This window comes from Salvelinus namaycush, chromosome 34 (genome assembly GCF_016432855.1).
Source record: "Salvelinus namaycush isolate Seneca chromosome 34, SaNama_1.0, whole genome shotgun sequence".
NCBI lineage: Eukaryota > Metazoa > Chordata > Actinopteri > Salmoniformes > Salmonidae > Salvelinus > Salvelinus namaycush.
The window spans coordinates 34,884,033-34,900,326 of record NC_052340.1 but is presented as its reverse complement, the minus strand read 5'-3'; positions in this window follow the sequence as shown (position 1 = coordinate 34,900,326).

Sequence of the window (16,294 nt, the reverse complement as noted above, 5' to 3'; positions counted from 1 at the left end):
CACCCACACACACACACACACACACACACACACACGGATATTGAGCGTTCATTTCATTCTCAACTTACTTTGTAAATGTGTTTGCGTATCCGTTTGTGTGTTTGTCCGTGTCTATGAGTGTGTTTTACACTCTCCCTCATCTGGATGGTGGATTTAGGGAGAGTTAGGGAAATTTAGGGAGAATTAAGGAGAGTGAGGGGGAGTTAGGGAGAGCTAGGGAGAGGTAGGGAGAGCTAGGAAGAGGTAGGGAGAGTTAAGGAGAGTTATGAAGAGTGAGGTAGAGCTAGGGAAAGCTAGGGAGAACTTGGGAGCTTAGTCACATGATATCTTAATTTGCAGTACGTTTGCCAATCAGTTGGGCTGCCAGACATATTTGCCATACCTTTTGCCTCATCTCTCAACCATACAATTCTGAAATTCCTCATCAATTCAATGGGATTTAACAGTTTTTACAGTCATTTTCTTAATGGGTGCGTGCTTATTAGTAACTGAAATAAGCTATTTCATCAATGTGTCAAGTGCAGCGTCTGGTTGCTCTCATTACACACCACAGACCAGCAAATATTCTTTACATCATCAACATATGAATCACTACAAAACTTATTGTATGACCTCTTATTCACTACATCAGGCCCAGCCTTTAGAACTTTGGTTTTCCTAGATATGCCTATTATATTGTGATCACTACAACCTATGGATGTGGATACTGCTTTAAAGCAAATTTCTGCAGAAATTTAGTAAAGATGTGATCAATACATGTGGATGATTTAATTCCTGTGCTGTTTGTAAATACCCTGGTAGGTTGACTGACAACCTGATCCAGGTTGCAGGCACTGGTTACAGTTTGAAGTTTTTTCTTGAATGGGCAGCTTGATGAGAGCCAGTCAATATTTAAATCACCCAGAAAATATACTTCTCTGTTGATATCACCTACATTATCAAGCATTTCACACATATTATCCAGATACTGACTGTTAGCACTTCGTGGTCTATAGCAGCTTCCCACAAGAATGGGCTTCAGGTGAGGCAGATGAACCTGTAGCCATATTACTTCAACAGTATGTAACATTAGTGTCACGACTCCGACCGAAGGTGACTCCCCTTCCCGTTCGGGTGGCGCTCAGCGGTCGTCGTCGCCGGCCTACTAGCTGCCACTGACTCTTTTTCCTCCCCCTCCTTATGTGTTTATTTGTTACACCTGTGTTGAGGTGATTGTAATTAGTTGGGCTTTATTAGTCAGCCAGCCCGCCCGTGTCACGATCGTCTTGAGGATAATGAGTGGACCAAGGCGCAGCGTGTGAAAAATACATCTTCTTTTATTAGGAAGACAAAAACGAACGAAAACAAAACAACAAAGAGACGAACGTGAAGCTATGAAAGACTAAGTGCTAACATGCAACATAGACATAGACAATTACCCACGAAAGCCTACTGTCTATGGCTGCCTTAAATATGGCTCCCAATCAGAGACAATGAATGACAGCTGTCTCTGATTGAGAACCATTCAGGCAACCATAGACTTGCCTAGACAACTATACTAAACCCAACCCCATACACTCAACAAAACCCCCTATACAATACAACCACCCAAGACGAGACAAATACATACAAAACATCCCCCCTGTCACACCCTGACCTAACCAAAATATTACAGAAACAAAGAATACTAAGGCCAGGGTGTGACAGTACCCCCCCCCCCCCAAAGGTGCGGACTCCGGCCGCAAAACCTGACACAGAAGGGGAGGGTCCGGGTGGGCCTTCCTATGGTGGCGGCTCGGGTGCGGGACGTGGACCCCCCTCCACCATAGTCACTAACCGCTTTGGTGGCGCCTCTGGAACGGCGAGTCCCGGACTGAATACCATCCCAGAGGGCGCCACTGGACGGAGGGGCAGCTCCGGACTGAGGGGCAGCTCCGGACTGAGGGGCAGCTCCGGACTGAGGGGCAGCTCCGGACTGAGGGGCAGCTCCGGACTGGCAGATGGCTCTGGCGGATCCTGGCTGACTGACGGCTCTGGCGGATCCTGGCTGACTGACGGCTCTGGCGGATCCTGGCTGGCTGGCTCTGGCGGATCCTGGCTGGCTGGCTCTGGCGGATCCTGGCTGGCTGGCTCTGGCGGATCCTGGCTGGCTGGCTCTGGCGGATCCTGGCTGGCTGGCGGATCCTGGCTGGCTGGCTCTGGCGGATCCTGGCTGGCTGGCTCTGGCGGATCCTGGCTGGCTGGCTCTGGCGGATCCTGGCTGGCTGGCTCTGGCGGATCCTGGCTGACTGGCGGCTCTGGCGGATCCTGGCTGGCTGACGGCTCTGGCTGGTCATGGCTGGCTGACGGCTCTGGCTGGTCATGGCTGGCTGACGGCTCTGGCTGGTCATGGCTGGCTGACGGCTCTGGCTGGTCATGGCTGGCTGACGGCTCTGGCTGGTCATGGCTGGCGGACGGCTCTGGCTGATCCTGTCTGGCGGACGGCTCTGGCTGATCCTGTCTGGCGGACGGCTCTGGCTGATCCTGTCTGGCGGACGGCTCTGGCTGATCCTGTCTGGCGGACGGCTCTGGCTGATCCTGTCTGGCGGACGGCTCTGGCTGATCCTGTCTGGCGGACGGCTCTGGCTGATCCTGTCTGGCGGACGGCTCTAGCGGCTCGGGACAGACGGGCGGCTCTGACGGCTCGGGACAGACAGGCGGCTCTGACGGCTCGGGACAGACGGGCGGCTCTGACGGCTCGGGACAGACGGGCAGCTCTGACGGCTCGGGACAGACGGGCGGCTCTGACGGCTCGGGACAGACGGGCGGCTCTGACGGCTCGGGACAGACGGGCAGCTCTGACGGCTCGGGACAGACGGGCAGCTCTGACGGCTCGGGACAGACGGGCAGCTCTGACGGCTCTGGGCAGACGGACAGTGCAGGCGGCACTGGGCAGACGGCAGACTCTGGCCGGCTGAGGCGCACAGTAGGCCTGGTGTGTGGTACCGGAACTGGAAGTACCGGGCTAAGGACACGCACCTCAAGGCTAGTGCGGGGAGCAGCAACAGGACACACAGGACTCTGGAGACGCACAGGAGGCTTGGTGCGTGGTGTAGGCACTGGTGGTAATGGGCTGGGGCGGGGAGGTGGCGCCGGAAATACCGGACCGTGCAGGCGTACTGGCTTTCTTGAGCACTGAGCCTGCCCAACCTTACCTGGTTGTATGCTCCCCGTCGCCCGACCAATGCGGGGAGGTGGAATAACCCGCACTGGGCTGTGTAGGCGAACCGGGGACACCATGCGTAAGGCTTGTGCCATGTATGCCGGCCCGAGGAGACGCACTGGAGACCAGACGCGTTGAGCCGGCTTCATGGCACCTGGCTCAATACTCAATCTAGCCCGGCCGATACGAGGAGCTGGTATGTACCGCACCGGGCTATGCACACGTACAGGAGACACCATGCGCTCTACCGCATAACACGGTGTCTGCCCGTACTTTCGCGCTCCACGGTAAGCTCAGGGAGTTGGCGCAGGTCTCCTACCTGACTTCGCCACACTCCCTTGTAGCCCCCCACCAAGAATTTTTGGGGGCTGACTCACAGGCTTCCTACCGCGTTGTCGTGCTGCCTCCATTCGCCGGTATCCCTCCTCGCACTGTTCCAGAGAATCCCAGGCGGGCTCCGGCATTCGCCCTGGGTCGATCGCCCACCTGTCGATCTCCTCCCACGTAGTATAGTCCAGAACCTGCTCCCATTGCCATAAATCCTGTGTAGGTTGCTCCTGCTGCTGCTTCACACGCTGCTTGGTCCGAGTTTGGTGGGTAATTCTGTCACGATCGTCTTGAGGATAATGAGTGGACCAAGGCGCAGCGTGTGAAAAATACATCTTCTTTTATTAGGAAGACAAAAACGAACGAAAACAAAACAACAAACAGACGAACGTGAAGCTATGAAAGACTAAGTGCTAACATGCAACATAGACATAGACAATTACCCACGAAAGCCTACTGTCTATGGCTGCCTTAAATATGGCTCCCAATCAGAGACAATGAATGACAGCTGTCTCTGATTGAGAACCATTCAGGCAACCATAGACTTGCCTAGACAACTATACTAAACCCAACCCCATACACTCAACAAAACCCCCTATACAATACAACCACCCAAGACGAGACAAATACATACAAAACATCCCCCCTGTCACACCCTGACCTAACCAAAATATTACAGAAACAAAGAATACTAAGGCCAGGGTGTGACAGCCCGTTTCTTTGTGCGGGATTGATTCAGTTGTACCTTGGTATCGGGAGTAGACGAACGTATTGTTTATTTCGTTCGTAGAGTGTATTTGGACTGTTTTTTCGTCCCCCGTGTATGGGGCATTTGTTTGTACACCCAGTGTTTTCGTGGGGACGTTGTTTACCGTGTGTGCATTAAAAGCACTATATTGAACTCTCTGTTGTTCCTGCGCCTGACTTCACACCCCCCGACACCCAGAGCATTACACTTAGATTGTCTCTAAGCTTTCCAGGAATGTGGTTCCTTATATAGACTGCAACACCACCCCCGTTGGCATTTCTGTCTTTTCGGTAGATGTTATAACCATGTATTGCTACCACTGTATCATCAAAGGTATTATCTAAGTGAGTTTCAGAGATAGTCGTAATATGAATGTCATCTGTTACAAGCAAGTTTATGACTTCATGGACATTGTTTATCAGGCTGCATATGTTAATATGGGCTATTTTTAGCACTTTTCTGGGTGGCTTGATTGTTTTTAATGCTTTACTGGGACGCTTATCAGAAGTAGACTTGATAGTGAAGGGTGAGCTGCACAAAGTGGTCTTCCTACTAGAGCACACTGCTTCAGTGCTTACAGTGTATCTCTGTTTTACAGGTTCATGATTGCTGCATCCAATAGCTGTAGGATTAACAAAGGTATTCAGGGAAATTAGGGGGACATAAATTAAGTTACTTATAATGCATCTGCCAACGCCCCTAGGATAATGTACATTTGAGGCAGCATTATAACGACTCATTGTCACAATGGTAGGGATTAACTGAGCTGTCATTGCTTCAATGCAGCCTTGAAATGCGTGGAAAGAGTCTAGGAGCCAAGATGATTTGGATGGACTCTGTCATTCCTGTATCTTCTGTTTCCAGAAGGTGTCAAAGTTATCAATAAAAGTGACTCCAGCAGAGCTACGAAAGTGTCAGCTCCTGTCATCTGTCATAGAACAGTCGTAAGCAGTGTTAGGGTTCGTTCCTTATGTCAATCATTGGTTCATTGGTGAAATTAGCATTATGACAATATCTTTAATTAAATCATTCAAAAACCTTTATTAATGCAATTGCAGACAGAAGTTGACAAACAGGAACATAGCACGAATGTTTCTGAGTAAGTTCTGCATCAAACAAAAGGTCTCCAGTGGTTTTATTAAACCCTAAGTCGCGCCCTGGTGACGTCACTGCCTATATCATCATCCTCTACTCCTGGGACCAAAACCATGCCTACAAAGCTGTATAAACAGGGCCCTTATTGTTAGCTAAACACTTAGCAGTAAATGTCCCCTTCCCCCAAAGTTGACCCATTGTGGAATGTTTACCTAGTCTTATCTCCTTCACTCCCCTGCAGAGTTCTTTCTAAGGGCCTCTTTATGAGGCAGAGAGAGAGAGAGAGAACTAAAATACAAATGTAAAACAATACTAAACTTCTACAATGACTATATCTATTGTTAATCAGTAGTCTAAAACTCTATACATGTAAGGAGGGAGGGGTCTTTTAACCCCTCCCCTTCTATTAATATAACATAAGCATAATCAATTATTCTAATACACCAAACATTTGTACAGCCCCAATCATGACCCCTAGGTAAATCCTAACAGCAGCCTTGTGATGTCCTGTACTCAAGATCCTGGGTGGCACCGGGTTTGAATGAACTACAGGACAAAATACAAATCCTACAACCCAAAAATGCCTGTGATGTTGATGGTATTCTAATTGAAATTATAAATATACAAACCACAAATTACAATTGGTTGTACTTAAACTTTTTGACATCATCCTCAGCTCTGGCGTCTTCCCTAGTATTTGGAACCAAAGACTAATCACCTCAAATCCACAAAAGTGGAGAGAAATTTGACCTGAATAACTACCGTGGGATATGCGTCAACAACAACCTTGGTAAAATCCTTTGCCTTATCATTAACAGCAAACTCAAACATTTCCTTAATGAAAACAATGTACTGAGCAAATGTCAAATTGGCGTTTTACCAAATTACCATACGACAGACCACGTATTCACCCTGCATAGCCTAATTGACAAACAAACAAACAAACCAAAACAGCCTTGTTATGCTTTGTTGATTTCAAAACAGCTTTTGACTCAATTTGGCATGAGGGTCTGCTATACAAATTGATGGAAAGTGGTGTTGGGGGAAAAACATACAACATTATAAAATCCATATACACAAACAAGTGTGTGGTTAAAATTGGCAAAAAACACACATTTCTTTCCACAGGGCTATGGGGTGAGACAGGGATGCAGCTTAAGCCCCCCCCCCCTCTTCAACATATATATCAACGAATTTTCGAGGGAACTAGAACTGTCTGCAGCACCCGGCCTCACCCTACTAGAATCTGAAGTCAAATGTCTACCGTTTGCTAATGGTCTGGTGCTTCTGTGCCCAACCAAGGAGAGCCTACAGCAGCACTTAGATCTTCTGAACAGAGTCTGTCAGACCTTGGCCCTGACAGTAAGTCTCAGTAAGACCAAAATAATGGTGCTCCAAAAAGGTCTGCATGCGTAATTCAGCAGAAATATCCTCTGTGTACATTGTAAAACACCAAATAATGCATGCAGAGCAGATTTAGGCTGATACCCGCTAATGATCAAAATCCAGAAAAGAGACGTTAAATTCTACAACCACCTAAAAGGAAGCGAATCCCAAACCTTCCATAACAAAGCCATCACCTACATAGAGATGAACCTGGAGAAGAGTCCCCTAAGCAAGCTGGTCCTGGGGGTCTGTTCAAAAACACAAACAGACCCCACAGAGCCCCAGGACAGCAGCACAATTAGACCCAACCAAATCATGAGAAATCTAAAAGATAATTTTAAAAATCAACAAAGAAACAGAGCAAAGTAGAATGCTATTTGGCCCTAAACAGAGAGTACACAGTGGCAGAATACCTGACCACTGTGACTGTAACAAAATTAAGGAAAGCTTTGACTATGTACCAACTCAGTGAGCACAGCCTTGCTATTGAGAGAGGCCTCCGTAGGCAGACCTTGCTCTCAAGACAAGACAGGCTATGTGTACACTGCCCACAAAATAAGGTGGAAACTGAGCTGTGCTTCCTTACCTCCTGCCAAATGTATGACCATATTAGAGACATATTTCCCTCAGATTACACAGACCACCAAGAATTAGAAAACCAATCCAATTTTGATAAACTCCCATATCTATTGGGTGGAGTATCACAGTGTGCAATCACAGCAGCAAGACTTGTAACCTGTTGCCACAATAAAAGGGCAACCAGTGAAGAACAAACACCATTGTAAATACAACACATACAGTGGGGCAAAAAAGTATTTAGTCAGCCACCAATTGTGCAAGTTCCCCCACTTAAAAAGATGAGAGAAGCCTGTAATTTTCATCATAGGTACACTTCAACTATGACAGACAAAATGAGAAAAAAAATCCAGAAAATCACATTGTAGGATATTTAATAAATATATTTGCAAATTATGGTGGAAAATAAGTATTTGGTCACCTACAAACAAGCAAGATTTCTGGCTCTCACAGACCTGTAACTTCTTCTTTAAGAGGCTCCTCTGTCCTCCACTCGTTACCTGTATTAATGGCACCTGTTTGAACTTGTTATCAGTATAAAAGACACCTGTCCACAACCTCAAACAGTCACACTCCAAACTCCACTATGGCCAAGACCAAAGAGCTGTCAAAGGACACCAGAAACAAAATTGTAGACCTGCACCAGGCTGGGAAGACTGAATCTGCAATAGGTAAGCAGCTTGGTTTGAAGAAATCAACTGTGGGAGCAATTATTAGGAAATGGAAGACATACAAGACCACTGATAATCTCCCTCGATCTGGGGCTCCACGCAAGATCTCACCCCGTGGGGTCAAAATGATCACAAGAATCCCAGAACCACACGCGGGGACCTAGTGAATGACCTGCAGAGAGCTGGGACCAAAGTAACAAAGCCTACCATCAGTAACACACTACGCCGCCAGGGACTCAAATCCTGCAGTGCCAGACGTGTCACCCTGCTTAAGCCAGTACATGTCCAGGCCCATCTGAAGTTTGCTAGAGAGCATTTGGATGATCCAGAAGAAGATTGGGAGAATGTCATATGGCCAGATGAAACCAAAATAGAACTTTTTGGTAAAAACTCAACTCGTCGTGTTTGGAGGACAAAGAATGCTGAGTTGCATCCAAAGAACACCATACCTACTGTGAAGCATGGGGGTGGAAACATCATGCTTTGGGGCTGTTTTTCTGCAAAGGGACCAGGACGACTGATCCGTGTAAAGGAAAGAATGAATGGGGCCATGTATCGTGAGATTTTGAGTGAAAACCTCCTTCCATCAGCAAGGGCATTGAAGATGAAACGTGGCTGGGTCTTTCAGCATGACAATGATCCCAAACACACCGCCCGGGCAACGAAGGAGTGGCTTCGTAAGAAGCATTTCAAGGTCCTGGAGTGGCCTAGCCAGTCTCCAGATCTCAACCCCATAGAAAATCTTTGGAGGGAGTTGAAAGTCCGTGTTGCCCAGCAACAGCCCCAAAACATCACTGCTCTAGAGGAGATCTGCATGGAGGAATGGGACAAAATACCAGCAACAGTGTGTGAAAACCTTGTGAAGACTTACATAAAACGTTTGACCTCTGTCATTGCCAACAAAGGGTATATAAAAAAGTATTGAGATAAACTTTTGTTATTGACCAAATACTTATTTTCCACCATAATTTGCAAATAAATTCATTAAAAATCCTACAATGTGATTTTCTGGATTTTTTTTCTTCTCATTTTGTCTGTCATAGTTGAAGTGTACCTATGATGAAAATTACAGGCCTCTCTCATCTTTTTAAGTGGGAGAACTTGCACAATTGGTGGCTGACTAAATACTTTTTTGCCCCACTGTATATATGTTTATTCATTTTCCCTTTTGTACTTTAACTATTTGCACATCTTTATAGCACTTTATATAGACATAATATGACATTTGAAATATCTTTATTCTTTTGGAACTTTTGTGAGTTTACTGTTTACTATACATTTTTTATTGTTTATTTCACTTTTGTCTATTATCTATTTCACTTGCTTTGGCAACCTAAACATATGTTTCCCATGCCAATAAAGCCCTTTGAATGGAAACTGAAAAAGAGAGGGGAGGAGAGTGAGGGAAGGGCTTTGAATAGACTAAAGAGAAGGAGAAGAAAAAGGAGAGCTGAAGTGTAAAAATAAGGGAGGGTGGGAGGACCTTTATCAGAGACTTGTAGTGATAGAGAGAGGAGAGGTTAAGTGGGTATTTACCCAATGTAAAACAACTTACTAAAATATTCCCAAATGCTCAGATGAATTTTCTTCAAAATGCGACGCAACATGTTTTTGCTTTTTTTGCTATCGATGTATGGGACTGTGTACAATCAGTAGTGTAAAGTACTTAAGTAGAAATACTTTAAAGTACTACTTAAGTAGTTTTTGGGGTATCTGTACTTTACTATTTATATTTTTGACTCCTTTTACTTCTACTTTCCTAAAGAAACTGATGTACTTTTTACTCCATATTTTTTCCCTGACTCCCAAAAGTACTCGTTACATTTTAAATGCTTAGCAGGACAGGTAAATCTTCTAATTCACACACTTATCAGGAGAACATCCCTGGTCATCCCTACTGCCTCTGATCTGGCAGACTCACTAAACACAAATGCTTCGTTTGTAAATTAGGCCTGAGTGTTGAACTGTGCCCCTGGCTATCCGTAAATTATTTAAAAAAAAATAGAAAATGGTGCCATCTGGTTTGGTTAATATAAGGAATTTGAAATGATTTATACTTTTTTTTATATACTTAAGTATAATTTAGGAATTACATTTACTTTTGATCTTAAGTATAATTAAAACCAAATACTTTTAGACTTTTACTGAAGTAGGAGTTTAATGGGTGAATTTCACTTTTACTTGAGTCATTTTCTATGAAGGTATCTTTACTTTTACTCAAGTATAACAATTGGGTACTTTTTCCACCAGTGTGTATAATAGGATGTGAATTGTATAGATTTGTATGTCAGAGTGTGGAAAGTACATGGGCAGCTGATTATAATAGCAGGGTATCTTTTGACATTTTTTTATTTTTTATTTCACCTTTATTTATTTTTTTGCTGCTAGCTACTGTGTTCCTATTGATGGGTGGAGTGGATTACACCACTGGAATAGAAGAACTAGATGGTCTCTACAGGGGTTAGGGGGTATGGGCAGGGTTTAGTGGGACGGATCAAGGTGCTCCGGGCAGGGGAAAACGGACATGAAACCTTGATAAAGGCAGCATAGCTTCCAAAACGTTGGTATCGATTAAATTGATTGCATCAGAGACACAGTGTGCAGCTTTGGTGTTATTTTCTAAGTGTTCTGGGCACTATCTCTGACCTACATGTATTGTACCATGTGTGACCTGTGTGAAATTGCTTCTGTGAGCCTTTCAGCAGATATCTGATCTTCACTTTACAGCTGAGTTGATACAGACACAGTGTAATTTATTGTTGGCTGTAACTATTTTCAATGTGTTCTATCCCTACAGTCTCTCTACAGGACTATTAGAAAAGACAGACTTCATAATTCAAATAAACTTCACAACAAATGATATTGGGGATTCTGAGCGGTGCAGTGGTCTAAATCACTGCATCTCAGTGCAAGAGGCTCACTACAGTCCTTGGTTCAAATCTGGACTTCATCACATCCGGCTGTGATTGGGAGTCCCATAGGGCGGCACACAATTGACCCAGCTTCGTCCGGGTTTGGCCGGGGTAGGCCATCATTGTAAATAAGAATTTGTTCTTATCTGACTTTCCTAGTTAAACAAAAGTTTAAAAAAATAGATATATATTATCAATCTACACACTGGGAAATCTTCAGAGGCCTTTCTCACTTTCTTTAATTCTATCTCTTTTTCTCTCTCCATCTCTCACTATTTTTCTCTCTCTTTCTCTCTCTCTCTTCTCTCTTTTTCTGTCTACATCTCATCTCTCTTTTTCTCTCTCTTTTTCTCTCTGTTTTTCTCTCTGTCTCTTTTTTCTCTCTCTTTTTCTCTCTCTATCTCTTTCTTTTTTCTCTCTCTCTTTCTCTTTTTCTCTCTCTTTTCCTCTTTCCATCTCTTTCTTTTTTCTCTCTCTTTCTCTTTCTCTCTCTCTCATCTCTCTTTTCTCTCTCCATCTCTCTCTTTTTTCTCTCTTTTTCACTCTCTCATCTCTCTCCTTTTCTCTCTCTTTTCTCTCTCTTCTCTCTCTCCATCTCTCTCTCCTTTTCTCTCTCTTTCTCTCTCTCTCTCTCTCGCTCTTTATCTCTCTCTTTTTCACTCTCTCATCTCTCTCCTTTTCTCTCTCTTTTCTCTCTCTTTTCTCTCTCTCCATCTCTCTCTCCTTTTCTCTCTCCTTTTCTCTCTCTTTCTCTCTCTCTCTCTCTCTTTATCTCTCTCTTTTTCACTCTCCAACTCTTTATTTTTGTCTATCATTTTCTCTCTATTTTTCTCTCTCTTTTTCGCTCTCATTTTCTCTCTCTCTTTTTCTCTCTTTTTTTCTCTCTCTATCTCTCTGTCCCTCTCTCTTTTCTCTCATCTCTCTCTATTTTTCTCTCTCCATCTCTTTCTCTTTATCTCTCTCCATCTCTCTCTCTTTTTTTCTCTCTCCTCTCTCTCCCCATCTCTCCCTTTTTCTCTCTCCATCTCTCTCTTTTTCTCTCTCTATCGCTCTCTATTTTTCTCTCTCTTTTTCTCTCTCCATCCCTCTCTTTTTCACTCTCTCCATCTCTCTCTCTCTCTGTTTCTCTCTCCATCTCTCTCTTTTTCTCTTTCTATCTCTCTCTTTTCTCTCTCTATTTTTCTCTCTCTTTTTACCTTTTTTCTCTCTCTTTCTCTGTCTCCATCTTTCTCTTTATCTCTCTCTCTTTCTCTCTTCATCTCGCTCTCTCCTTTCTTTTTTTCTGATGAGTTGATTTCACAACTCAATGACACGGGTACAGTCAAATGTGGCCATGTGTGACTGTGAATAACAATAACCCTAATCACTTCTCATAAAGGAATCATAATCATAATATACGCTGGGGCCCATGCTACATAAAATAGTTAATGCTTGTTTATGATTATGTTTTGGGTGATTGCGTAATAAGATAGAATTTTATTGAGATGCTTTTGGTTATTGTGATGCCCTTGGCTATTGGTAGATTTCTGATTGGTGGGTGGCTTTCTTATTGGTGCGATTTTTGAATGGGAAGTTGTTTTGATTGGCTGGCTTTGCGTTGCAGGAATAAAGATGGAAGGGATTGTCAGATAATTTTATTCGTAGACTGTAATAGCGTGATTTATGATTGATTAGCAGGCACGCACGAGTGTGTGTGTGTGCGTGTGTTTGTTTGTCTCTGTGCAAGTGTTTGCAAGTGTGTCTGGATAATATTGTTTCCTCTCTGGTTGACATGGCACTACATGTATCCAGAGACTCCATTAGCGATGCGTAAAAAAGAGAGCAATTCCTCATTAATTAGGTTGTTCTTTCTCTGGCATAATCAAATCAGGCCATTTTCGTGATACTCAATTCAATTAATTCCCCTCATTATGTGGAATAAATACATATTTGTGTCTCTAATTGAAGTGAGATGGGTGCCTGTGTACGTGCATGGAGATAACGTGATTCAGAATGTACTAGACGCTGTGTACGTGCATGGAGATAACGTGATTCAGAATGTACTAGACGCTGTGTACGTGCCGAGAGAAATAATAGATGTCTGCTTTGTAGCTCTGGGTCTGCAAAGTTTTCTGTTGCTTGTGCATTGTTCCCCGGTCAGAACCAATCATCAGTTGTGTTGGGAGTCTGAAAACCCACAAACTGTTCAGAATATTTATGTTGTATAACTGCCTATTGGTAATGAGTGGTATAGAGTCTGCTCCTGGCTATAGCTATTGTTGAGCTATAGCTATTGTTGAGCTATAGGCATTGTTGAGATATAGTCATTGTTGAGTTATATATATTGTTGAATAATACCTATTGTTGAGCTATACCTATTGTTGAGCTATGGCCATTGTTGAGATATAGTCATTGTTGCACTATAGCTATTGTGGAGATATAGTCATTGTTGAGCTATAGCTGTTGTTGAGCTATAGGCATTGTTGAGATATAGTCATTGTTGAGCTATAGCTATTGTTGAATAATACCTATTGTTGAGCTATACCTATTGTTGAGCTACAGCCATTGTTGAGATATAGTCATTGTTGCACTATAGCCATTGTGGAGATATAGCCATTGTTGAGCTATAGCCATTGTTGAGTTATAGTCAGTGTTGAGCTATAACTATTGTTGAGCTATAGCCATTGTTGAGCTATACCAATTGTTGAGCTATACCTATTGTTGAGCTATTGCCATTGTTGAGATATAGTCATTGTTGAGCTACAGCCATTGTTGAGATATAGTCATTGTTGCACTATAGCCATTGTTGAGCTATAGCCATTGTTGAGATATAGTCAGTGTTGAGCTATAACTATTGTTGAGCTATAGCCATTGTTGAGATATAGTCATTGTTGAGCCATAGCTATTGTTGAGCTATACCTATTGTTGAGCTATACCTATTGTTGAACTTTACCCATTGTTGAGCTATAGCTGTTGTTGAGCTATACCTATTGTTGAGCTATACCTATTGTTGAGCTATAGCCATTGTTGGGCTATAGCCATTGTTGAGCTAAAGCCATTGTTGAGCTATAGCAATTTTTGAGCTATAGCTATTGTTGTGCTATAGCTATTGTTCAGCTATAGCCACTGTTGAGCTATTGCTGCTGTTCAGCTATAGCCATTGTTGAGCTATAGCTATTGTTGAGCTATAGCTATTGTTGAGCTATAGTTTTTGTTGAGCTATAGCTATTGTTGAGATATAGACATTGTTGAGCTACAGCCATTGTAAAGATATAGTCATTGTTGCACTATAGCCATTGCGGAGATATAGCCATTGTTGAGATATAGTCATTGTTGAGCTATAGCTATTGTTGAGCTATACCTATTGTTGAGCTATACCTATTGTTGAGCTATTGCTATTGTAGAGCTATAGCTATTTTTGAGCTTTAACCATTGTTGAGCTATAGCTATTGTTGGGCTATAGCTATTGTTGAGCTATATCCATTGTTGAGCTATAGCCATTGTTGAGCTATAGCTGTTGTTGAGCTATACCTATTGTTGAGCTATAGCCTTTGTTGAGCTATAGCTATTGTTGAGCTTTAACCATTGTTGAGCTACAGCCATTGTAGAGATATAGTCATTGTTGCACTATAGCCATTGTTGAGATATAGTCATTGTTGAGCTATAGCTATTGTTGAGCAATACCTATTGTTGAGCTATACCTATTGTTGAGCTATAGCTATTGTAGAGCTATAGCTATTGTTGTGCTATAGCTATTGTTGAGCTATAGCCGCTGTTCACCTATAGCCATTGTTGAGCTATAGCTATTGTTGAGCTATAGCTTTTGTTGAGCTATAGCTTTTGTTGAGCTATAGCTATTGTTGAGATATAGACATTGTTGAGCTACAGCCATTGTAAAGATATAGTCATCGTTGCACTATAGCCATTGCGGAGATATAGCCATTGTTGAGATATTGTCATTGTTGAGCTATAGCTATTGTTGAGCTATACCTATTGTTTAGCTATACCTATTGTTGAGCTATTGCTATTGTAGAGCTATAGCTATTTTTGAGCTTGAACCATTGTTGAGCTATAGCTATTGTTGGGCTATAGCTATTGTTGAGCTATAGCTATTGTTGGGCTATAGCTGTTGTTGAGCTATACCTATTGTTGAGATATAGCTATTGTTGAGCTATAGCCTTTGTTGAGTTATAGCTATTGTTGAGCTTTAACCATTGTTGAGCTACAGCCATTGTAGAGATATAGTCATTGTTGCACTATAGCCATTGTTGAGATATAGTCATTGTTGAGCTATAGCTATTGTTGAGCAATACCTATTGTTGAGCTATACCTATTGTTGAGCTATAGCTATTGTAGAGCTATAGCTATTGTTGAGCTATAGCTATTGTTGAGCTATAGCTAATGTTGAGATATAGCTATTGTTCAGCTATAGCCTTTGTTGAGCTATAGCTATTGTGGAGATTTAGCCATTGTTGAGCTATAGCCATTGTTGAGATATAGTCATTGTTGAGCTATACCTATTGTTGAGCTATACCTATAGTTGAGCTTTAACCATTGTTGAGCTATAGCTATTGTTGGGCTATAGCTATTGTTGAGCAATACCTATTGTTGAGCTATACCTATTGTTGAGCTATAGCTATTGTAGAGCTATAGCTATTGTTGAGCTATAGCTATTGTAGAGCTATAGCTATTGTTGAGCTATAGCTATTGTTGAGCTATAGCTAATGTTGAGATATAGCTATTGTTCAGCTATAGCCTTTGTTGAGCTATAGCTATTGTGGAGATTTAGCCATTGTTGAGCTATAGCCATTGTTGAGATATAGTCATTGTTGAGCTATACCTATTGTTGAGCTATACCTATAGTTGAGCTTTAACCATTGTTGAGCTATAGCTATTGTTGAGCTATAGCCATTGTTGACCCATATTCATTGTTGAGCTATAGCTGTTGTTGAGCTATACCTATTGTTGAGCTATAGCTATTGTTGATCTATAGTTATTGTTGAGCTATAGCCATTGTTGTGCTATAGCTATTGTTCACCTATAGCCACTGTTGAGCTGTAGCCGCTGTTCAGCTACAGCCATTGTTGTAGCTATAGCCGCTGTTCACCTATAGCCGCTGTTCAGCTATAGCCACTGTTGAGCGATAGCCGCTGTTTACCTATAGCCACTGTTGAGCTGTAGCCGCTGTTCAGCTATAGCCAATGTTGAGGTATATCGCACACACAGAGTTGTAGTTATGTCATGGTCAGAGTCTGTACTTAAGTAAACATAACCTCTTCATGGTGACAGAGCAGGAGTCCCAGGGGCTGGAGAGACCACAGCTGAATTAACTGGCAGATGACCTGGCGACACACACACACACACACACACACACACACACACACACACACACACACACACACACACACACACACACACA